This window comes from Ochotona curzoniae, unplaced genomic scaffold (assembly GCF_017591425.1).
Source record: "Ochotona curzoniae isolate NIBS_2020 unplaced genomic scaffold, NIBS_Ocur_1.0 contig_2210, whole genome shotgun sequence".
In the NCBI taxonomy this organism is placed as follows: domain Eukaryota; kingdom Metazoa; phylum Chordata; class Mammalia; order Lagomorpha; family Ochotonidae; genus Ochotona; species Ochotona curzoniae.
Genome location: NW_024465369.1, coordinates 14,162,111 through 14,184,658, shown reverse-complemented (window position 1 = coordinate 14,184,658; position 22,548 = coordinate 14,162,111). Strand labels below are relative to the sequence as shown.

At 36.9% G+C, this 22,548-nt stretch overlaps 1 protein-coding gene across 1 annotated transcript in view; it reads right to left on the bottom strand.

The window, feature by feature from the left end:
- The window catches only part of MBD5 (methyl-CpG binding domain protein 5), a 120,158-nt gene extending 118,711 nt beyond the window's left edge, over positions 1 to 1,447 (bottom strand). The window contains exon 1 of the mRNA XM_040971547.1: positions 1,330 to 1,447. The gene's annotated coding sequence lies outside the window, so the exon portion shown is untranslated. The remainder of the gene's footprint in view (positions 1 to 1,329) is intronic.
- Between the last annotated feature and the right edge of the window lie 21,101 nt (positions 1,448 to 22,548).

The window sequence follows — 22,548 nt, the reverse complement described above, 5'->3', positions numbered from 1 at the left end:
GTTTCTCCTTCTCTCTGTAAATCTGATTTTCTAATGAAAAATAAAATAAATCTTTAAAAAATAAAAACACCACAAAGGCTCCATGAAGTTTGGCACGGGACATAAGTAGAATATTTATACAAGAACTCAAAACTAAAATAAAAAGATACTTCTCATTGGTAATGCAAATGAAAATTTAAAATGCCATGTATTTTTCTCTCATCAGCTTTAATTAAAATAATAACAGTATAAAACATTAACGAAACTTCAGAGAAAGTGGCACTGTTGCATTACCACTCAGTTCTGTTGAGAATATAAATTGGTAGAGTGTCTCAATTTCCTTAGTCTTTGAACCACAAATTTGATTGCTTTAAAATGATGGGCTTACTTATTTGAAAAGCTAAAACAACATAAGACCAGAGGCAGAAAGAAGAAGAAGAAGAAGAGGAGAGAGAGAAACAAAGAGATTTTCTTTCTGCTGGTTCATTCCCCAAATGGCTACAACAGTCAGGGGCTAGGTCAGGCTGAATCTGGGAGCCAGGAACTCCTGTCCCATGTGGGTAGCAGCAATGTAAGTACTAGAACCATCACTTATTGCTTGCCAGGCATATAAGCAGGAAGGCAAAATGGAAGAGGAGGTAGGATTTGGTTCAGGCATCCTGATACAGGATACAGGTGTTTCAAGCAGTGAAATGCCTACCACTATAAGTCTCAGGCTCTTGGTGAAACTGAATGTAAAGCGCAGGGATTTCACATATATTCCTTAACCTCAGACTAATTCACCATTATTAATATCCTGCAGACATTATGGTTTTATAAAAGTATCAAGCACAGATACAACGATGTTCACCTGAGCAATGTTTGCAAGAGAGACATCCCAAATATAACAAAGTGGTTCCCTGGTTTATGCTGTATCCTAAACTGGAATACTACAGATGATGTGGATGATACTTGCCAACAGGAAAAATGCTACAATAAATTGCTAAATAAAAAAAACTAGGGCATACAGAGAGGATTTCTATTCTATGCTTTTGAGTAACAATTATGGTTATATAAATGCATGTTATTTCCAACCTCCTCCATTAATACATATTTGAATTCATTCCAAAAGAATGAATCTGAAGAGCAGTCACGTCAAGGTTTTAGGACTACCATATTTTTTCAGCTTTTCTTTCATAAAAGGAAACAGCTTTTCGAGGCAACACGTTCAACCCTCGTAATGATTTGGAGACACCTGTCTTGTTAACCTACAAACATCAGATGGTTTGTGTGTTGAGCAAATGAAGACCAGGGTAAGAAAGAAAAGTGTACTTGTATGAAGCACCTGTGGGGAATTAACATAATCCCTACCTTCTGGAGAGAAAGTGGTGACCACATAACCAACACAGTGAGATCCAGCAGTGGAAGGGGTGCAGCAGCTCTCCAGGTGCTCTACGCCTTCAGGGGCCCCTGGAAGGGAGGACCTCTTCTCTCTGGGACAAAAATGAATTCACATTTGTTAATTCAAAGGCTGAGTTTCAAAATAATTTAATGACATTATTTTCTACTGTAGCATTTCCAAACATTAATAAATCCCCAGTAAAGACCCAAAGAGATAATCCACATGTGAATAACTTTGTCCTTCAGAACAGTAAGAGAAACATTAACGAAAAATTCTTATTTTCATAAATCTGTTAATCTGTCCTGAAGATATATAACAATATTTCTTTTTAAGACTTACTTATTTTTTATTTGAAAGGCAGAGTTAGAGGGACAGAGAGATCGTTCATCCACTAGTTCATTCCCCGAATGGCCAGTTAGAGCTGGGTCAGCCTGAAGCCTGGAGCTGCTGCTTGGTCTCCCATGTGGGTGAAGGCGCCCACATACTTGGACCATCTTCTGCTGCTTCTCAGGTTGCTAGCAGGAAGCTGAATGCAAGTGCAGTAGCTGGGGTACACGAGGCACAAACCGACGCCTATATGGGATGCTGGCAATGCAGGTGGAGGCTTTACCCGCTACACCGCAGCACTGGCCCTATCTAATAATATTTTATCACTGAAAACAGTAATGTAATATTTAATGTCAATTATGTGGCAGAGTGCTAAAGCCTTTACATCTCATTTAATGCTCTCAATATCTTTAGCATTCAGTGTTTGTTCAGTACTCTTTACTACTCATGAACCTGGGAGTCAGGTACTGTGTGAGGCGCTAGAGATACAATAGAGATCACAGCCATGATATAAAGCAGTCATTTTTATTCTTTTAAATGGGGCAGTTGAGGCTCTGGGATTTGATACTAAGTAACTTAACTTGAAAGCTACTCTATCATACTCAACACTCACCTGATACCATAATACAGCTGTTAGTAGTACCACTGATCATGTGTGGGAGATGTCTGGCCCGTGACTGAATAAGGTCTGCAAAATTAACTGGTCTGGCCCTGCCAAGGCAATAGCAGTTGGAACTTCCAATTCAATAAATCAGAGCAGACTGCTTTTTAAGTTGATCACTTTCACCCATGAATGACGTTTAAGTTCCCAAATTGCCCTTATTAGAGAAAAGGGCCACCTTTGGTTTAGATGATAACATTTTGGCTTATAGGGGATAATGGCATAGTAAGTTTAAATCTCGGTCTTTTGAATTCATGCTTAAAGTATCAAAAGGAAACATCAGAAAAAAAGTGATTATAAACAATACTCTTTTAAACAATCTAATAAACGCACTAAAAATATACAAATACAGGGACAGGTGTGATGGTATATTGGGCTAAGTCTCAGCCTTTGGTGCCAGCATCCTATATAGGTGTTGGTTCATGTCCTGTCTATTCCACTTCCATGCTAACAGCCTGGGGAGCAGCAAAGGATGGCCCAAGTACTTGGGCCCCTTCACCCACATGGGAGACCAAGAAGCAGCTATTGGTTCCTGGCTTCAGACTGGCCCAGTTCTAGTCAATGTGGCCATTCAGGGAGTGAACCAATGGATGAATATTGGTTTCTTTCAGTCTCTCCTTTTCTTTGTGACTTTGCTTTTCAAAATAATAAAATAAATCTTTAATAAAAAAAAATCTATACAACAGAAACAAGTCATACTCCTGCCTGGTATTAATAGGGGAGAGGACCTAGGGAAGAGAAACAGAATAAAAACATCTTCAAGTATAGCTTGTAGCTCTATAGGCTGTCTGCTTTCGTGGGAGGTCTCTCAGAGAAACAGCAGGAAATATTACGACTTGTATGATTGTGGGAAAGTTATTTACATTCTGTGAGTCTCAGCTTCCACGAAACCGAACTAGCAGGTTTTATAAAGAATATATTCCCCAAACACTTACACCAGATACACTTGTAAATACAATCTATCTGTGTCTTTTTTTTTTTTTTTTGATAAATGCCCAGATGGGATAAATTACATTAACCCACAGAGTATATTACCATCAGTCAGATTTTATCTTTTGACATCCTAAGTAATCCTCACTGCAATCCTATAAGGTAGATATCGTTACACAGGTCTTCACTTCTCCAAAATACTAAAAACAAACTTACAGAAACTTAAAAAAGACCACTACTTACTGATATCAAGTCTATTTTAAGAAATAAAGCCACTATCTGAATAGTACAGTATTAAAACAAAGAAAACCACAAACTCAAGCTGTACCTTTCATTGATTTATGACTTGTCAACTAGGTTAAGAATTATTTCTTACACTTGAAATGACAAGGCATCAGCAATGTAATGTTCATGCCAAGCATAATTAACCTGAATTTAATAATTAAAAAATGAAAAAAATCTGGGCCCAGCGGCATGGCCTAGCAGATAAAGTTTTTGCCTTGAACGCGCCGGGATCCCATACGGGTACTGGTTCTAATCCTGCCAGCTCCACTTCCCACCCAGCTCCCTGCCTGTGGCCTAGGAAAGCAGTCGAGGATGGCCCAAAGCTTTAGGACCTTGCACCCACATGGAAGACCTGGAAGAGATTCCTGGTTCCTGGCTTTGGATTGGCATAGCACCGGCTGTTGTGGTCACTTAGGGAGTGAATCATGGGACGGAAGATCTTCCTATCTCTCCTCCTCTCTGTATATCTGACTTTGTAAAGAAAATAAAGAAGTCTTAAAAAAAAAATCTAAATAGGGATCATTTTTTTTGCTACCAATTGGATCACTCATTAAAAATGACTTGAACAGCCATGTTAGCATGGAGGCCAAGAGGTTGATGTCTCCCATCATAGTGCCAGGGTTGGATTCCTGGTTCTGGTTCCTGACTTGGTTTTCCAGTTGGTGTAAATTTGGGGAGGAAGAAGTGATGACTCCAGTAATTGGATGCCACTCTTGAGAGAGACGTGGATCATGTTTCTGGCTCAGGAATCCAGCCCTGGCTCAGTGTCAGCCACTGTGGCATTTAGGGAATGAAGCAGGATAGGAGTTTGCTATCTGTGTGTCTGTGACTTCCTTGGTCTAACTTCTAAAGGCATCAATAAAATTTTAAGAACATGTCAATTTCACGAAACAAAATGACTAGGGCTTTTTTTGAGATTAAAGGAAATTAAATCAATATGAAAATGAAATACAATGCATAACTGGTGACTGGAAGCTGAATCAGGAAGTCAAACTATACCTGTAATTACTGGACAACGAGGAAATTTTAAACACAGATTTTTAGATTCTTGAGCAGCAGAGTATTTAAAACTATGTTAGGTGATCAATTCCACCCAGTAAAAATTAGTTTAAATGTTCACACATTTACAATTGTCACTATTTAGTAAAGCGCTATACATTGTGAAAAACCTGCAGACAAAAAATTCTTGTAAGTAAGAGACCTGAAAACACAGACTTCAATTGGCAAATGGGGTCAGGTGAGGAGAGAGAGGATCCTGTTTTCAGTCCAGCACATGAACAAAACAGCTACACTATCATCTGTAGTATTTTGGGACTCAGATTGGAGCAGGTTGGTCGCTTTGTGCAGCCTTCAGTAAAGAGCTGCAAGCAAGACTGGAGGTCAAGGAAGGAAGGAAAGGGAGAAAAAGATGGCTTTGCTAACAGAGCTACTTTCTGTCTGAGGCTAAGAACCAGAGAGCATGGTGGAATTGAAGAAGACAAATTATAAACTCTTACTACCTTGTATTTGGTTTTAAATTAGTTATTTATATGACAGAGAATTTGAAAGACTCAGTGAAAAATCTCTTTCCCAGTCTTGTCCCCCAGCCATGTTTTCCTCCCCCAGAGGTAAACCCCTGCTCCCAATTCCATGTGTCCTTCCAGAGACGTTCAAGGCACTGCCATGATTACACACGCATTTCATGAAAGGGAACAGTTGGTATAAAGTGTTCTATACCTTGTTTTCTTCAAGGCAACTGATTATTCTAACGTGTAGAGAGCTATCTTAGTTTAAGAGATGCACTATATAACACTACTATGATTAAAAAATCAGAATAGACAAGAAGATAAGGGGAAGCTTATATTCTCAAACGAGAGAGAGAGAGAGAGAGAGAGAGAACCCAAGAATGTAAGATATAACATGTTTTTCCATGCAAAGGAGGTAAGATGCTGGTCATCAAATAAGGGACCGAAGGGACTGATATATTCATTGTATGGTACCAAACAGTGACTGAGGAAGTACTTGGGAGGATTTGTCTACTGACATCTTGGAACTGAACACTGCAGTACGTTGTGACAGAGTGCATGAAAAGTTACCGTAGCCTCTGCCACAGAAGGGAGCCAAAGTGGCTGAGACTGCATTGGAAGACATGGTTTGAAGAAAAAGAATGAAGAATGCACAGTCTTCCCAATTAGACAGAATAGAACAGACCACGACAGGAGACCCAGTATATAGAGTTCAGAGGGCAGGAGAGATTAACTACACTTAGAGAGATGCTGGCGTATGGTGCTAAAAGGTCATGGGCCACGCAATAACTCAGAGGGGGCAACAAACAGTGAGTGTGAAACCCTTATTCATTCATTGGTACCTGATATGTCAAGCTCCCCAGGAATGTGAGGGGGAGAAGGAAAGGGAAGAAGAAAAAATGGATAGAATCCTGTTTAAAGCCTAAAATTACTTCTTATTTTTTATAATTTTGCTTTTTGTGGTACAGTTCCATAAGCTCAGGGATTTCCTCTTCCACCCAAACCAATCCCCTCCCAACACACTGATTTTCCCCATATTACTACAATAGTATAGTCTTTGGGCAACAGTCCCAAGTTGCATGGGATGGTGTAATGGTCAGCACTCTGGACTCTGAATGCAGCAACAGTCCCAAGTCCATCATTCTGCTAGTTAAGTGCATAAAGACACTGTAGATATAGACAATGGTAAAAAGTCCAGCATCCTATTGTTAAGATATATTTAGCAGTTTCACTGGGAGTTCATCTTTTGTTTGGGAGTAAAGGTGCATACTGTAATGTATCTTCAAACTGACTCTTAACTAAAAAATGAACAAGTAACTTGAAAAATACATGATGAAGTTTTCTTTTATCTGTGGGAACAGAGGTGAGGTACCAGGAAAAGAGCTTGGTAAGGCAAGTAATTTTAAGATATAACTAAATAATGTTTTATGTTCTTGAGAATAGTAACTATAAAATTTAAATATATATTGACAGTTGGGATGTTATAGGGACTCAATAAAATGGGTATGTGGAAATACCTAAATGATGAAAAGATGTGATAGTCTGATTATAGTTTCTGCCAGTAATCTTGCTTCGACTTCTCTCCAAACTTTGGAAATGTTTACTGTATCCCCATATACAGGAAACAAAACGTTGTGGCTTTTCTAAAACAGGGTCACTTCCAAAGACTGTTAGCTGTAAAGTAAGTGAATCCTGAGTTTAAATTCTATCTTTGTCTCCCAATTAGTCATAAAATTTGGGGAAGTCTCCAAGTTTCTAGTCAAAAAAATTTAAAAAACCAAAGTAAAAATTATTTTTGTGTGTGTTATGTGAGGTAATTAAATACATGTAACACAATGTGTGGCCTGTGGCTTGCATACTTACTTTCTTATATTTTAAATTACGCTGTCCACTTTTCGATTTGGAAAATAAGAAATGACTTGTGTAATATATGAATGCTGGCTATTGTTGCCAGGTTTGCTGAGAAGGAAGTAGGTTGTGTCAAGACAAAAGCACTTAATTACAACTTTATGACACGTAAACAGTAATCTCTCTAAATCTTACTGAAGACTGAGAATAAGGGTTGGAAACGATAATTTCCTGCTTTATCCACATAGAAATTATCTTTCACACAGCATTCAACTCAACTCTAACTAAGACGCACATGTGTGCAGTAAGTCGAGTTGCTGCTTATGATACCCACGTCCCATCTTGGAGTGCCTGGGAAGTGGAGGACGATGATCTGCACACTTGGGCTTCTGTTACCAACTCACTGCCAACCACGCATTGGCAATAGATGTCCAACACTGCACCCTTTCCTTATGCATTGCTTCTCTGTTAAGGCAGTCTAGAATAGGATTTCTTAGTAAAAGATCTGAGTTTGTATAAGTCACTCAGCCTCTCTAAATATCCATTTTTCTCATCTACAAATCGAAATTAATAATTCCTGCTAGAGCAGACATTCTTTATTTGCCTCCTCAGTACTCTTTGCTGTGATTGCATTCAGATTTTCGTTTGGACAACCCAGCTTCAGACATGGACCTTACTGCCAAAACCAATTAGTATATTGTCTTTCGCTTCTGTACTAACAAATCTAGGGATGAGCAATCAACAAAATCATAATCAGTGATGCTCAAAACAGGACCACAAAGTGTGGAATTAACAATGGCATAGAATCAAGTCAAGGGAAAAATAACAGAGCCTCAAGATATTTATCTTAAACACACTGCATCTTATGAGCCCAGGTATCCTGCTTTGGTACAAACTGGTATATCTGTGTGTGTGTGTGTGTGTGTGTGTGTGTGTGTGAGGAAGAAGACAAGAGGAAGTGGTTGTGGAAGAATGTTCTCTGCAATCAATGCAATCTTAACTCCTAGCTATCTTATAGACATTATCTGCAATGATTCTAGTATCAACTGTATAATAAATACAAAACTACCTGGCAAGCTTAAAGCAATAAGCAAATGTTAGCTATGATTGTTATTAAAAATTCTAACAACTAAGCAAAATTTCTTCACAAAGCAAGCTGTAAATAATTTTTATAAATATAAAAGAACTTCATTACTAAGTCTGGGTATTATTTATAAAAATGTTTCATATACAAATACAAAAGATGGGTGCTTAAATCATTGGTGGTTATGTAACAGACAGCAGCTGCTTTGGAATTCCTTATCTGTAAAATAGAAAATGTTAGACTAGTACCCCCCCCATCTCTTTTTTTCAAAGATTTATTTTTTTTTTAATTGGAAGTCAGATATACAGAGAGATGGAGAGACAGAAAGATGTTCCATCATGTGGTTCACTCCCCAGGTGGCTATAATGGCCAGAGCTGAGCTGATCCAAAGCTGGGAGCCAGGAGCCAATAGCTTCTTCTGGGTCTCCCACATGGGTGAAGGGTTTCAAGGTTTTGGGTCATCCTCTACTGCTTTCCCAGGACACAAGCAGGGAACTGGGTGGGAAGTGGAGCAGCTGGCACTTGAACCAGCACCCATATAGGATTCTGTCTCAGGCAAGGTCAGGATTTTAGCCCCTAGGCTATTGTGCTGGGCTCTCTTCTTTTTTTTTTTGTTTAAGATAATTTATACTCCTTTATTTGAAAGGCAGAGAGGGAGAGATGGAGAGAGAGATACCTTCCATCTGCTGATTTACTTCCAAAATGTCAGCAAAACCAGGGTTGGGCCAGGCCAAAGCCAAGAGCCAGGAACTACATTTGGTACTTGAACAAGGGTGGTGAGAATCTAATTACTTGGTTCACTACCTGCAGCCTCTCAGGCATTTTAGCAGGAAGCTGAAGGGGAAGCAGGGACTCTCCGGGACTCTCCTGGAACAAAGGATTCCATGTGGTGGTTTAACCAGCCCACCACCATACTGTTCCTCCTAATTTACCTTTTGATGTTAATGTTCCACAGGTATGCTTGACTCTTAAATAATTTGTATGCTATACCAACTACTCTCAAATGAACTGTGTCAGGCTTAATTAGCAAATTCTGGGAAGCACAATTATACTCAGCCCATATAAAAGGTCATCTCACAAACTTGCAAATAAAATTCTTTAAACTTATAAAACAGAATTGAAAGTAAATGGATGTTCTGATTGAGCTCACAGACTTTAAAAAGGCAATGGTCTTCTTAAATAGATTGTTCTTCATCTCATTTAAATAGTATTCATCTGACTGGCAAGTCTTTTCTTTCTAGTTCAACTTCAGTTTCATTTGTCAGAAGTTGAATGTACACAGCTAAAATGAATGTACAGCACCAATTCTGTCTTATATGTCCTAGGTCTCATTGTTAGACTATGATCCATTATAGAAAGGATCAGATAACCAGATAATGAGGTTGATTTTTGTCATGAATATAATAAAGTGGAAGTCATCATGAGCATGAAAAAATGAAAAAAAATGAGACAAAGGCATTCCTTTCAAAAATAATAATATACAAATATTATGTAATTAAAAACAAGCTATGGTTGCTGGAAAAAGTTCAATGCCAGTTCAAAATAGTATTAGATTATTAGTTAAGAAAGTCAAAATGTTTAAGCTCATTAAACCAATTCATTAAAACTAAGTAGCCTAGCAGATTCCAACATAGCCAAATTTTGCTCACTTTCTCCTCACAGAAGAACCAAAGTGATGGTGAATTACTGCATTTCAAGAGGCCAGGCTGCTGTAGCTTGGTGCCATGTTGAAAAGGAGCAGAGAATTAATGTTGCCCAAAGAGACAGAAACCTCTGCATACTCCTATTCTTGGTTCCCAGACATTCCACTAGCATGGGAGGCTGCAGCTAGACTTTCCTGTGTGTATTAGTCACCTTTTTGCTACTATAAATAAATCCTTAAGCTACTGAGGAATGAAGGAGGTTTACTTTGGCACACAGTTTTGGAGGTTCACAGCCCAACACTGAATGGGCCTCATAGGTTTGGCCAACTCGTGAGTCCAGAAGATGGCAGTGACAGAGTGAAGGAATGATCACAGATGGGTGATGGAGCAAAGACTGAAGGGCCCAACTCAGTTTTCGTACCCAGTTCTCCTGGTAGGGTATATCCTAATGACTTAAGGTCTCCAAGTGGGGTCCTTTCCTGACATCATAGCTGATTACTTTTCTATCCTCTCAGGACCATCAACTTAGGACTCTGAGAATTAATTGTCTGCTTGATTCAATTCAATTCAAATTCAAATTCAATTCAATTCAATTCAAAACATAGCAAAGCACAGTTGTGATCCTTGCATTTATGCCCATGTATTGCTCTGCACTACAGGGACAGTATTCAGGTTGGTGGTAGGTATCACACCTGGACCTCAAAAATCAAGGTATTTCCTTTTAGAACTGGGACTTCTCCGTCTCTGCTTAGTGCTGCTCCTGTCACCACAGCCAGCTGCCTATCAGCTTGTGCCACAACTGCATCTAAGTGAATGTATTGTAGACCTAAAACTAGTGATGGTACATGCATCATCCTAGTAATGCTGGAGCTGCCTTTGTTGGAGGACCATACCAGGAGTGGAGCTCCCACTGGTGGAGTTTGAGAAAACATCCACCAGGTTCCTCACTGGTATTGCCATTACTCTGATGGAATGGCTACACAGGAGGCATCACATTCCCATTGCTGTGGACACGATGCCCACCTAGACTGCTAGAGTGGCCTTGCTCTCACAGATCCCTTGTAGACAAATGGGCTTTCCAACATGACAGCTGCACATCATACTCAAGGTCAAGGATTGTAAGAAGAGATTACACAACAGTGCACAAGTAGAACCAAAGCTAATACAGCCTACTAAACCAATAACCTGAAACATCCTTAAGAGAAAGTCTTTCTATGAAAGCTATCTTACAAAATTCGTAAGCAGACCTAACCTGCCAGATGTTCAAGTCTAACATAGGAACATAAGAGGTATGAAAAAGCACACAAACATTACACTTTCAAAGGAATGTGGTTAATTCTCTAGCAATAGGCCTCAAAGAAAAAGACTGATAAAATGCTTGATGAAAATGCAAAAGAATGCGATATAAGAAAATACAGACACAGGGAAACAATTCATAAAAAGAATGGTAAATTCAACTGAGATAATGAAAAAGAACTGAATAAAACTGTTAGAAATGAACATTTCAATAAAAAAAATACAGTTCAGGACCTCCTGTAGATTAGAATAAGCATAAGATAGAATCCCTGCATCTTAAAACAGATGAGACAACTGCAAACAGAACAAGAGAAAAGCACATATTTAAAGTATCCTCTATTAGACTAACAGCAGATTTTATAGCAGAGATATTACAGCCAGACTAGATTAGACTAAACTAGACTAGATTAGAATAGAATAGCTATCACACTCATAAGAATGTAAATACAGGAAATGAAACAGACATTTGAGAAAGGGATATACAACGCTGTAATTACAGCAGCACACCCTACAATAGGAAAGACATGGAAACATTCCAGATGCCCGTCCAAAGAGGACTGGTTAAAGAAGCTGTGGTACATCTACCCTATGGAATATTACTCAGCCATTAAAAGGAATGAAATTATACCATTTGCAAGTAGATGGTCCCAACTAAAGTGTTCAGGACCAGTAGCCATCATGGAAATGCAACTAAAAAACCTCACTGAAATAACTTCACACTAGTTAGAATGGTTATTATCCAAAGATTTTAAAAAAATGCTGGTGAAGATGTAGAGAAAAAGATCATCTTAACATACTCTTGGTAGGGAAAGAAATTGATGTGTTTATGGAGGATAATATGAGGATTCCTCGGAAATCTAAAAGTAGATCTTCCCATTCTCTGTTCACTACCATGCATGAATTATCTGTGTAGTTTTTGAAAAGTCAGCAATTCCAGATTTAAATAGGAAACTTTCAGTTTCTACATGCTATTATCCATATGCGTTTTTTTTAACCAATGTGATTTTTTTCCTCTGTTCAGCTATAAATGCTGAGATCCATATAAAGTTTTATACGCTTCTCTCTGTGGTTTTTCTTTTGTCTCATGATTTTTTTTGTTTGTATGGAAATGTTATTGCGATATTAATACATTTTGATTTAGTTCTGTAATAATAGAAAAAAAAATTTTAAGCAGATGGGTTGGACAAAAAAAGCTCAGCCGTCCCACTCCTGGAATTATACCTACAGGAAATGAAATCCACATATAACAAAGGTACCTGTACCCCTATGTTTATAGGAGCTCAATTCACAATAGCTATGATAAGGAATCCACTGTGATCTCTTTCAACTGATGATCAGATACAGAAAATGCAGTAAATATTTATACAGTAGAATAATAATCAGCCATAAGAATGAAATTGCTCTTTTTTTAAAAAAAAATGGATGCAAATAGACACCACTACGATTAGTGCAATGAGCCAGACCAAAAATAACACTTTTTTCCCCCTGAATAGTGGTAGATCTTTATTTCTGAATTATGGCAGCACACGAAAATTTTTTTTGTATATGAATAAAATTCACATCTTAGGATTTGATTATTGTTTATAGTCCTTGCCCATTCTCTTGCAGAACAGTAGTCTTTCTACTAGTTCTCTTTTTTTGTGGTGAATTAAGCATTTGATTGTAAAGTAAATTTAAAATGTTACTTCAAAAATTAAAATGAGCTACATAAAATCTATTCTCTTTAATAAAAATAAATAAAAATAAACCACACTAAACAAAAAATGAATATAACCAACATTTTACAGAACATTTCATGTGCTAGTTGTAAAATAGACATTTTTTTCATTACTACATAGAGCATCCTTTAGGTAGGATATATCTTGACAGATTCAGGAAGTCAATATCATTTCATGTATCTTTTTGGATCCCAACTAAATAAAATTAAAGATACAGTATATATAAATAAGACCAATGAAATAAAGAGTTATTTTTTTGGAAAAGAAAAAAGCAAGAAACCTTTACCAAGACTAATCAAGAAAAAACAGGGAAGACCCAAACAATGAAAATCAGAGATGAAGAGATATTGTAACTGTTACTACAGAAATACGAATGAGTATGTAATTATGCTTTCGCATTCTTTACTCAGATTGACACTGTTTTCTGGATGTTAAAGCTACTACAGAAAAGTATATATAAGACACAGTTATACAAATTGAAGAAACATGACCTGTTTTGTAACGAGCATCAAATCTTCTATTAATTTACAATGCTGATGAAGCAGACATTAAAATCTCAGTTTTGAAATAGCACTTCATGAGAAATGAGAGATATTGGTACTATAGTAGGGACAAAAGACAAAAGGAAAGATGCATGGTTGGTACACAGCACAAGACGTTTTTTCTAAGGCAGTTCCTAATTCATATGGAGTAAAACATTTTTGAATGAGTGGATAGGCAGGTTTATCAGAGGATCAATGCAGGAAAACATCAAGTTGTAACAACTGAGTGAGAGTTGAGTGAATAATCTAAGTGATTCTCCTACTTAGAACATTTCTTAATATTAAACTAAACATGTGCTTTGAAATGCTAGCCAAGTATTCTGTGGATTTTTTTTTAAAGATAAAATTGAGACTTTAAGGAAATATTAAGGTTGTGTGAGGAGCTTTCAACCATGCCATCAGATCCTAGTGCATGCCAGTTTATATCCCTTGCTTCAAGTGCAGAGGTAAATCCAGGACACAAATTAGAGGGAGACAGTAGCAGGATTCAAGTGATGATTTGACTAAATTAACCCAGCAGCATGACACAGGTTGGCCTACAACAGGAAGATAATAAATCTGTATCCCAACTAGGAACTAAAAGAATTATTTCCTTTAACCAAATTTTAATCAGGTTTTTCCAAGTCTTTGTTCAAGTTTTGTCCTTGGAGTGCATCTTTAGTCCAATTTCAGCAAAAATACTACTGTTTAAGCAATCCAGTGAAAACTGCTCATCTCTAATATCTGATCAGTTTCTCATTCCCCATCTTTAATATTTATCTCCGTGGCTTTATTTTTTCCTAATTCTATCACTTCAGTCAGCACAGCCAGAATTTTCCTTATTCCTAATATTTCATCTGAGTAAGTTTTCATCTCTCGTGACCACACCCTCCTCTTTGGGGTACATTCCTATTTGTCCCATGGGAGATCTTATTGAGTCCAATATTTGTACAACTTTAAGTTCCTGCTGCAGCAACCTTTTGCATAAGACTTCTTTATTGTGTTTAATACACGTCACGAAAAGATTTTCTTTAAAATGGTCAGGTATGGCAGCTATCAGACTGGAAAGAAGCTTTATAATCTCCACTGTGGAAGAAAGTATTTGAATTTTGTTCCCAGAAGATGCTAGAATAAATTGAACAATGCTAGGCCTTCTTAGCACAGAGGAACACCTCAGTAATGATATGTACTGTCTCATGTCCCAGATGCTGGGGCTCAAATTTCGGCCCCGGCACTTACCCAGTGGTTGACTTATGCACAGTTTACCTAACTGTTCCCTGCCCCCATTTCTTCATCTGTGTAATGGGGGTGATAATATTATTATTTTCTTCAATGGACTGCTGTGAATATTAAATGAGTTAACATACAGAATGCACTAAAAATAGTGCTTGGAACAGGAAGTACTATTTATGCGTTGTCATTATTGCTAGTGCTAATAGTATTATTTACAATGACTCTCTTATTTCCTGAGATTTTAAGCCCCCAGAAATCATAGATGTTTACAGTATGAATCTATGTCTACCAATAATCTCATAATATCAGCTAAAGTATTGATAAGGGCATTGAAAATCCTATAGGATGGGTCAGTTCCTCAGCTTTGTGCCTTAAGTTCATTTATACCCTATTGTCTGTTCATTATTATTAAAAATGTTTCTTTTGAGTTAAATAGTCCATTTTCTGCTACAAACAACAATTATTAATGAAGAAAAGGGAGAAAAATTCAATGATTAACACTATGTGTTATGCAATATTACAATGTACTGGAAGGTTTTAATAGGCTTAATCACACCATATTTAATTTTTTTGACAACCAACTGTGATAATTTCATATGGTCTAACTTAAGACAAAGAATATATGCTTATATTTTTCTTAATTGATTTTTATACTTTGCCCATTAAAAATAATCAAGAAATTCTGTGATAGATAAGGTCAACAATGGCAGACAATGACTCTTACATAAACGGACATTCTGGAGCTGGGGGAAACCCTCTTTGTCTCTACTTCTGATTGTTCTTGCCCCTGCTGTGCTGCCTTGGTGAGCAGGCTGGCCTGACTGGTGCTCACACAGACTCTGTCCTATCAACTTCGCATATATTACCCCACCAAATGCTGTGCCTTTGTTTGGGACATCACTGTTTTCAAGGATGCTTGGAAAGGTTTCCTGGCATAATAACATTTTTCTTCAATACTCCAATGCTTTTGACTAATACATGAAACACCAAATTGTTTGCGTTATTGCTCAATGTCTTTTGTAATGATTTGGGGGATTTGCTAAATTTCAAATGGTTGTGCTTATTAAAATCAGTGGCAGCTCCAATTATTCTGTTGGCCATCTGTAATCATTATTTCATTCTCTGACACCAACTAAAACACAAAAATACCTTCAAAATTTACTTTTAATAGCTCTTTAAATAAAGACAATACTGTACAACATATGAGAATAGAACCACATCATGCATATATTTTAATATAGCATATCCTTTTCCTTTTGCTTTCAAAGAGTAAGATATTAGCACCCTCTCTCCAAAAAACAACAAAAAATACAAATGCTTTAACATCTGAATGACAAGATAATCAAATTTCAGTTATCCAACTGTATGAAAGTGAATGGGCTTCACCTCTTTAATTAGTAATAATTATTAATAATAGCATGAAGTATGGAGGAAATTTTGGCTTGGCAATGTCCTATTTCTTGGGTAGCTTTAATGGTTAAAATGCTGCTTGGTAGGAAAGGGAAATCTTCTTTCTGCATTGTTCTAAAAAGGAAAAATCAAGCATTAGTAGAACAACATGGCCAGAAGGCAGGGATAAACTTAGAATAACACAGAACCTCTTAACACTATGAGTAAATATCAAATCCAGGCAGAAAAATCACCAGTATTTCTCAACTCTATTCTCATGCAGCAATGGAAAAATTGTTTTTAAACACAAACCTGGAAACAGGTGGGCTGTTAAGCCACTGCTTCTGTCATCCACATTCCATCTCCTAGTGCCTGGTTTGAGTCCTAGCTACTGGGCTCCTAATCCATCTTGCTTGTAATGTACATTCTGAGAAGATAGCAGATGAAGGCTCAGATGCTTGGGTCCTGTTAGCTATGTGGGAGCCTGGATAGAGTCTTGTGAATCCCACCTTTAGCCTACCTCAGCTCTGGTAGTTGTGGACAGTTGGGGGAGTGATCAAGAGGATAGAAGATATTTCTCCCTAACTGGTCCAATCATTTTGCCTTTCAAAAAAAATTAAGTCTTCAAAAAATACAAATTTGAGCTAAACATTTGGCAGTTATAAGGCCTCAACAGCAATAAAAATGTGTCCACAAGGTTTTGCAGAGCTGGTATGATCCAAGTTGTTTAATTCCTCCATCAAATTATGATGAGAATTTTGACAGCCTTCACCAGTTAGTTCACTTTATCTTCTGGAAGCACGATTCTTTCTGTCCCTCTACGTTCCACCTAGCGATGTGGCTTCCTGCTACACCTTCTGTGTAGACTGCTTTTATCTTCTTTCTTGATTTAGTTAGCTCATATTCTACTGGAACTTTACTATAAGATAAAATTGCCTACTGCTACATTGGACTGTGCAAAAAATGTTATGTACACAGACAGAGAGGTGTTTGTTTTATTTGGTGCCTTTTGTCTTAGATTGAGCCAGCAATAGAAAACAACTCATTAGAAAATTTCTGTAATTTCAGCAGAAAATAAATGTATTAAGGGATAGGAAGCAGCTATGGCATATGCTAGAGCGTAGAGTACAGAATCAGCTCTGGGGGACCACTCAAACAGGAAGGGAGGCTAAAGTGCACACTGCTGCTACTGTCAGGAAGCCACAGGACAGCTATTGCTACTAGAGTGATTGTTTCTGCTATGCCTGGAAAGCAGAAACGGCTGTGGCCATAACATTAAAATGAAGACCAAAGAAATGGATTCTCTAGTTTCTGTTTTTTCATGTCTGTATTTTTTCCTTTAGTGTCCATGTTGGGTATGTCTAACTGTTGGTGTCTTATTTACAGACTCATGGTCAGTGTGTAAAAGAGGCTGGGAATGAACATCGTCATTTTGAGCCTCTAAGGCAGAAAACAGCACGAAATCAGATAAGGCAGGATATCACTAAACACAGAGAAGGAGAAGTGATATCACTTAGCCCTAAATAATAACAAGTATCTACTAGACTGGGAAGAAAGAGGATTGAGAAAAAAATTTTTATAGAGTTAATGTTTCAGCTCATCTAGTTATTTTTGTTAAGGATGGATTTATCAGATAAAGTAAAAGTATCTGACTAGACAACACTGTAGGTAGAGAAAAGGGAATGGGGATGGTTCTTATGTAGTTTTAGACCCAAGTGAAGAGGCACCCCAAATATCAAGTTAGGTGTGGATTAGGTTCCTAGCCCCCAGAACAGTGAGAATATTCTGTATTAATCACTTGGTAACATATAAATGTAAAAGTATCAATATATAAAATAAGTGGCATGTTTGGGTAAAGCAATAAGTTGTTGGTTTAGTATAAGTAGGAGACAGAGGCAAAAAAATAGACTGAACAAACTGGGAAAGTCACGACTAGATTTTTTAATTTAAATATACAGAATATCATGAATCAGAGAAACATATTTTTCTTTTGGGGTTTGGCTTATTCTACCTAACATAAGGAATGAGGAAAAAAGGACAATCAAATCTCAAATCAGTACAATAAAAGAAAAAATGAATCTCCTAGTACAGATAAAGATATGGAGAGGAAAAAAATCCAAATCAGTGAAATAATAAGCTAGACCTAGGAAGAGAGACAGTATTGGCAAACTGTAAGCTAGACAAAGAAAAATAGAAAGAAGGATCAAATACATAAAATATCAGATAGTCTGATATTTCAGAAATACAAAGGACTGTTGGAGATTACTTTAAATAATTATACAGTAACGAGTTCAACAAGCTAAAAAAAATGGAAAAATTCCTAGACTTTTCAGCTTTTCAAGATTGCATCCTAAAGGTACAATATCTAAACAGACCAACAATGAGCAGTGATACTGAATCAGTAATAAGATTTCTCATTGAAGAAAATTACTGTTGAATTACACCAAACATTTAAAGAATCCTTAAATTATCCAGATATAAAAGAAGTAATCCTTCCAAACTGATTCTTTGTAGTCTTATCAAGTAGTATTATTTTGACACCAAAATCCATCCATCCTTATTTCTAATTTTAAGAAGCAGGTTTTGGGAACAGTGTTTTGATGTAATGGATTAAGGTGATGCTTGGGATGTGTGACCCATATGTTTTGCCTGTAATTCAGTTCCAGCAACTCCATTTTTTATGGGTGAACCAAAGGATAAAAGATCCCTTCTGTCTCTCCCACCTTCTCTATTACTCTGCTTTTCAAATAATTAAGTATATCTCAACAACAAAAGTATTTGGCTGGCATTGTGGTGTAGCAGGTGAAGCTGTTTCTGTGATACCAGTGTCCCATTATGGGAGCTCTTCAATATCCAGCTGCTCCACTTCTAATCCAGTTTCTGATTAATGGCCTAGAAAAACAGTTGAAAATGGATCAAGTGTTTGGTCAACCCAAGTGGGAGACTTAGATAAAGTTCCTGTGTTCTGGCTTTGACCTGGCCCAGTCAAGGTCATTGCAGCTAACTGGGAGTGAATCAGTTGATGGAAGATCTCATTCATTCTCTCTGTAGCTGTGATTTTCAAATAAATAAATCATGAAAAAATATATATAACAAATAATGGGTTCTAAACATTCATGATATATGTTTGTTAATTCTTTTCAAGTTATCGGAGGGTGCATATGTATGAGGGTACTTCAAAATGTTTGTCGGAAAATGGAGTTAAAATGTAAGTTTATAACTCCTTTTTGTGGCATGTGGGCTAAGATACCACTTGGGATGCTGGCATCTAATATCAGAGTGCTGGTTAAAGTCCCACTAAACTGCTTCTGCTCCAGTGGCTTACTAATGAGCCTTGAAAGGCAGCAGAGAGTGAGCCAAATGTTTGGGTCCCTACAACTTATGTGAGGAAACAGGACAGAGTCCTGGCTTCTGGCATACAACTATCCCAGACCTGACTTCTGCAGCCGTTTGGGGAGTGAGTCAGTGGATGAAGGATCCTTCTCATTTTCTTTCCATCACTCAGCCTTCCAAATGAAAAACAAAAACAAAACAAAAACAGCAAAAACAAAACAAAACAAACAAACACACACAAAACCCACGCACACACACCAAAAGATTCAGGCTTATTTTGGTATAAAACAATTTTGAAATGCATGTATAGCATTTTAAAAGTATGTATTTTTTTAATGAACTTTTTAAACAATTCTCACATGCATGGACTGTACATTTTTTGCACCAAAAATAAACTGACCTTGTAATTTTATTTTCCTGAACTGTTAAAGAATTCCTCTATGAGTCGCAGTGCAGTGACCCAGGGTCTAAAGCCCTGCTTTACATGCACCTGGATCTCATATGGTGCCAGTTATGTCCTGGCTGCTCCACTTTCTATCCAGCTCCCTGCTTATGGCCTGGGAAAACAGTGGAGGACGACACAAAGCCTTGGGATCATGTAGCTGTATGGGAGACCCAGAAGAAGCTCCTGGCTCCTGGCTTTGGATCGGCTCAGCTCTGGCTGTTCCAGCTGTTTGGGGAGTGAACAAGTAGATGGAAGATCTTTCTATCTTTCCATCTCTCTGTATATAAGCCTTTCCAATAAAAATGAATAAATCTAAAAAATAATACTCTTCTATACATTCTCTTGGGATACAATTAATACTTTTAAGTAATGTAATACAACATGATTCAAAGTCAATAGTGACAAAGAAATGTGGTATCATGAAGAAAATGAAAGTGATATGTGAACTCAATTCATACATAGCAACCAAACACTGAAATACAGAACATCAATGAGGATGATGCTTAAAGGAGAATAATTTGAATAATTTGAATATCAAAAGGTTGGAGGGAGAGTAAGAAAAACTGAAAAAATTTATGGTTAATTTTGCCAAAAAGGAAACTCTTCAAGATCATGTTAGGATGTTAAATATTAAGGACAGAATATCATTAACTAAAAGTTACAAAAAAGGAAACAAAAATATCATTCATCCTTTTGTGGCTTTCATTTTTCCCATAGCTAAACTTTTTATCAGCATTTAGGCAGACTTTTTTCCATAATTTTCATAATTATGCTTCCTGTATTTTTCATGCTTCCTGTATTTACTAGGAATCTTTTATTTGCATTTCATTGTGACTTTTTTTCTGGTAGCAATTATTCTTAGACAACAACCAGAAAAATAAAGGAAGACTCATAAAAAGAATCTAGATTTGTATAAAATGAGTACAACCAGATCAAGTGAATGCCCTTTTGACAGAGATATAAACTTTAATAGGCTCATAAAGAAAACACCCATTACTCTCATATTCCAAAGAATTGTTCTTTATCTGTAATCTGTGTTTATAGCATGATAGATTTCAATGCAGAGCATGAAAGGATTAGGGGAAACAAGTGATTAAAGCTCACCTAAATCAACAGGGATCTGTAAAATCTAGAAGATTAAAATCAATGAGAAGCTATAAGGTAAGTCAACTCATCAGCTCAGAGATCAAAACGCAGAAGACATATGCTCATAACTGATTAACCTTGCTGCAACAATTTTTAGCAATGGAATTTTTTTGCAGATGTGCAACAAAACTCACATGACACAGACATGAAATAATCAACATATCAGGTAAAAAAATAAGAAGTATTTTGGAAGTGATAAAAATCAATAACAATTTCCCAAGAAGTTAAAAAAAATTCATCTAAAAAAAGGAAAGAGCTCCACATTATATTAAGTAGTCCAACAACTAAAACAAGTAACAGATTTCAGATTTGTATGAACACTTTAATCATGATTATAATTTATAAGCAAAAAATTTTAATTATTACATATGCATCTCAAGACAATGAGATTATGTATGGCAAGTGTTAATAATAAAACTTATAAACACGTTGGCTAAATTACATAATATTTGAGAGACTTAGAGGACAAAAATTATGCAGTCTGATATAAAAATGTATTATCAGAATAGAATACACACCCCTTTCAAAAGCTGCTGTGACATTAAGGGAATCTATGGCCAAATATTCTCATCATTCAAGAAAAGTTAGAGATTTGGATTTTAATGTATTATATCTCAACTTTGGAAGATTATGTAAAGCTCATGATACAAACCTGTTGGCTGAATTTGGCCCATAGGTTAGTGGTTTTGAAATCTGGCATATAAGAATGTTATATTGGTATGGCCTTTTTACACACACTAGAAGGATAGAAGATGACCATTTTGCCCAGTTTTTCATGTCAATTCCATTAATACTATTCTTTCATTTAGTAAATTTACAAATGGAAATATACAAGTATAAGAACATTCCAATCAGCCTTTATTTCCAAATGTTTTGATACTAGTTGGGAAGCAGAAGAGAAAAGTTATATGTGCAGGAGAACCTGTGAACTACTAATAAAGGACAGTTAAATTTCTCCATTTCTACCACAGTGGAGACTACTTTTCTGCTTTCCTTTGGTTCTGTCTTAGTTATTCAGAATGACAGAATGCTGTAAACTAAGCTGTCTATTTGTTCCAGGAGCAGATGGGGAAAGTAGCTGCTACAAAGTGTGATTAAAATATGAAGCCTCTGTTTAGTATTTATTTTTCTTTTTAAGCTTCAGATTTTAGGCTTAAGCAACTTTAATCAAGGGAAGAAGAGCCAGACAGCTGCTGCAGCCCTCATCCACTGCTTATGTTAATGCATGCAGAATAATATGACAACAAACACACAGCAAACAAATAACCAACTCTATCTTCTGCCAAGGCTGTGAGGAAAAAGCCACTCGTTATTATTGAGGGAATGCAGATAGCAGATACAACCTATGTGGAGGGTAACTACCCACCATGCATCAAAATAAAAAATGCGTGTATTAACTATTTTGCTTTCTGATTATGATGTGGTTACAGAAGTCTATGTGCACATTACATTTCCAGAACACAGGACAAGTAGCAAGTGCTGCTGTGAAGACGCTACTTGGGATGCTCACATCCTAACCCCGAGAGACTGACTTCCAGTCCTGGCTCACCTTCTGATTCCAGCTTCCTTCCAGCGAGCATCTCTGGAGGCAGCAGGTGATGGCCCACGTACTTGGGACCCCAACACCAATGTGGCAGAAAGGATGTAGTTCAAAGCTCACATTTCAAGTTGGGTTGGTCCTGGCCCTGGTTCTTCATGGCATGTGGACAGCAAACTACTGGATGAGAAATCCCTGTTTTGATTGACTCGGGCATTTAAAATACATAAAGAAATAAAAATTATAGTAAATTGGAATAAAAAGAAATAAAAGGGCATGAAATTAAA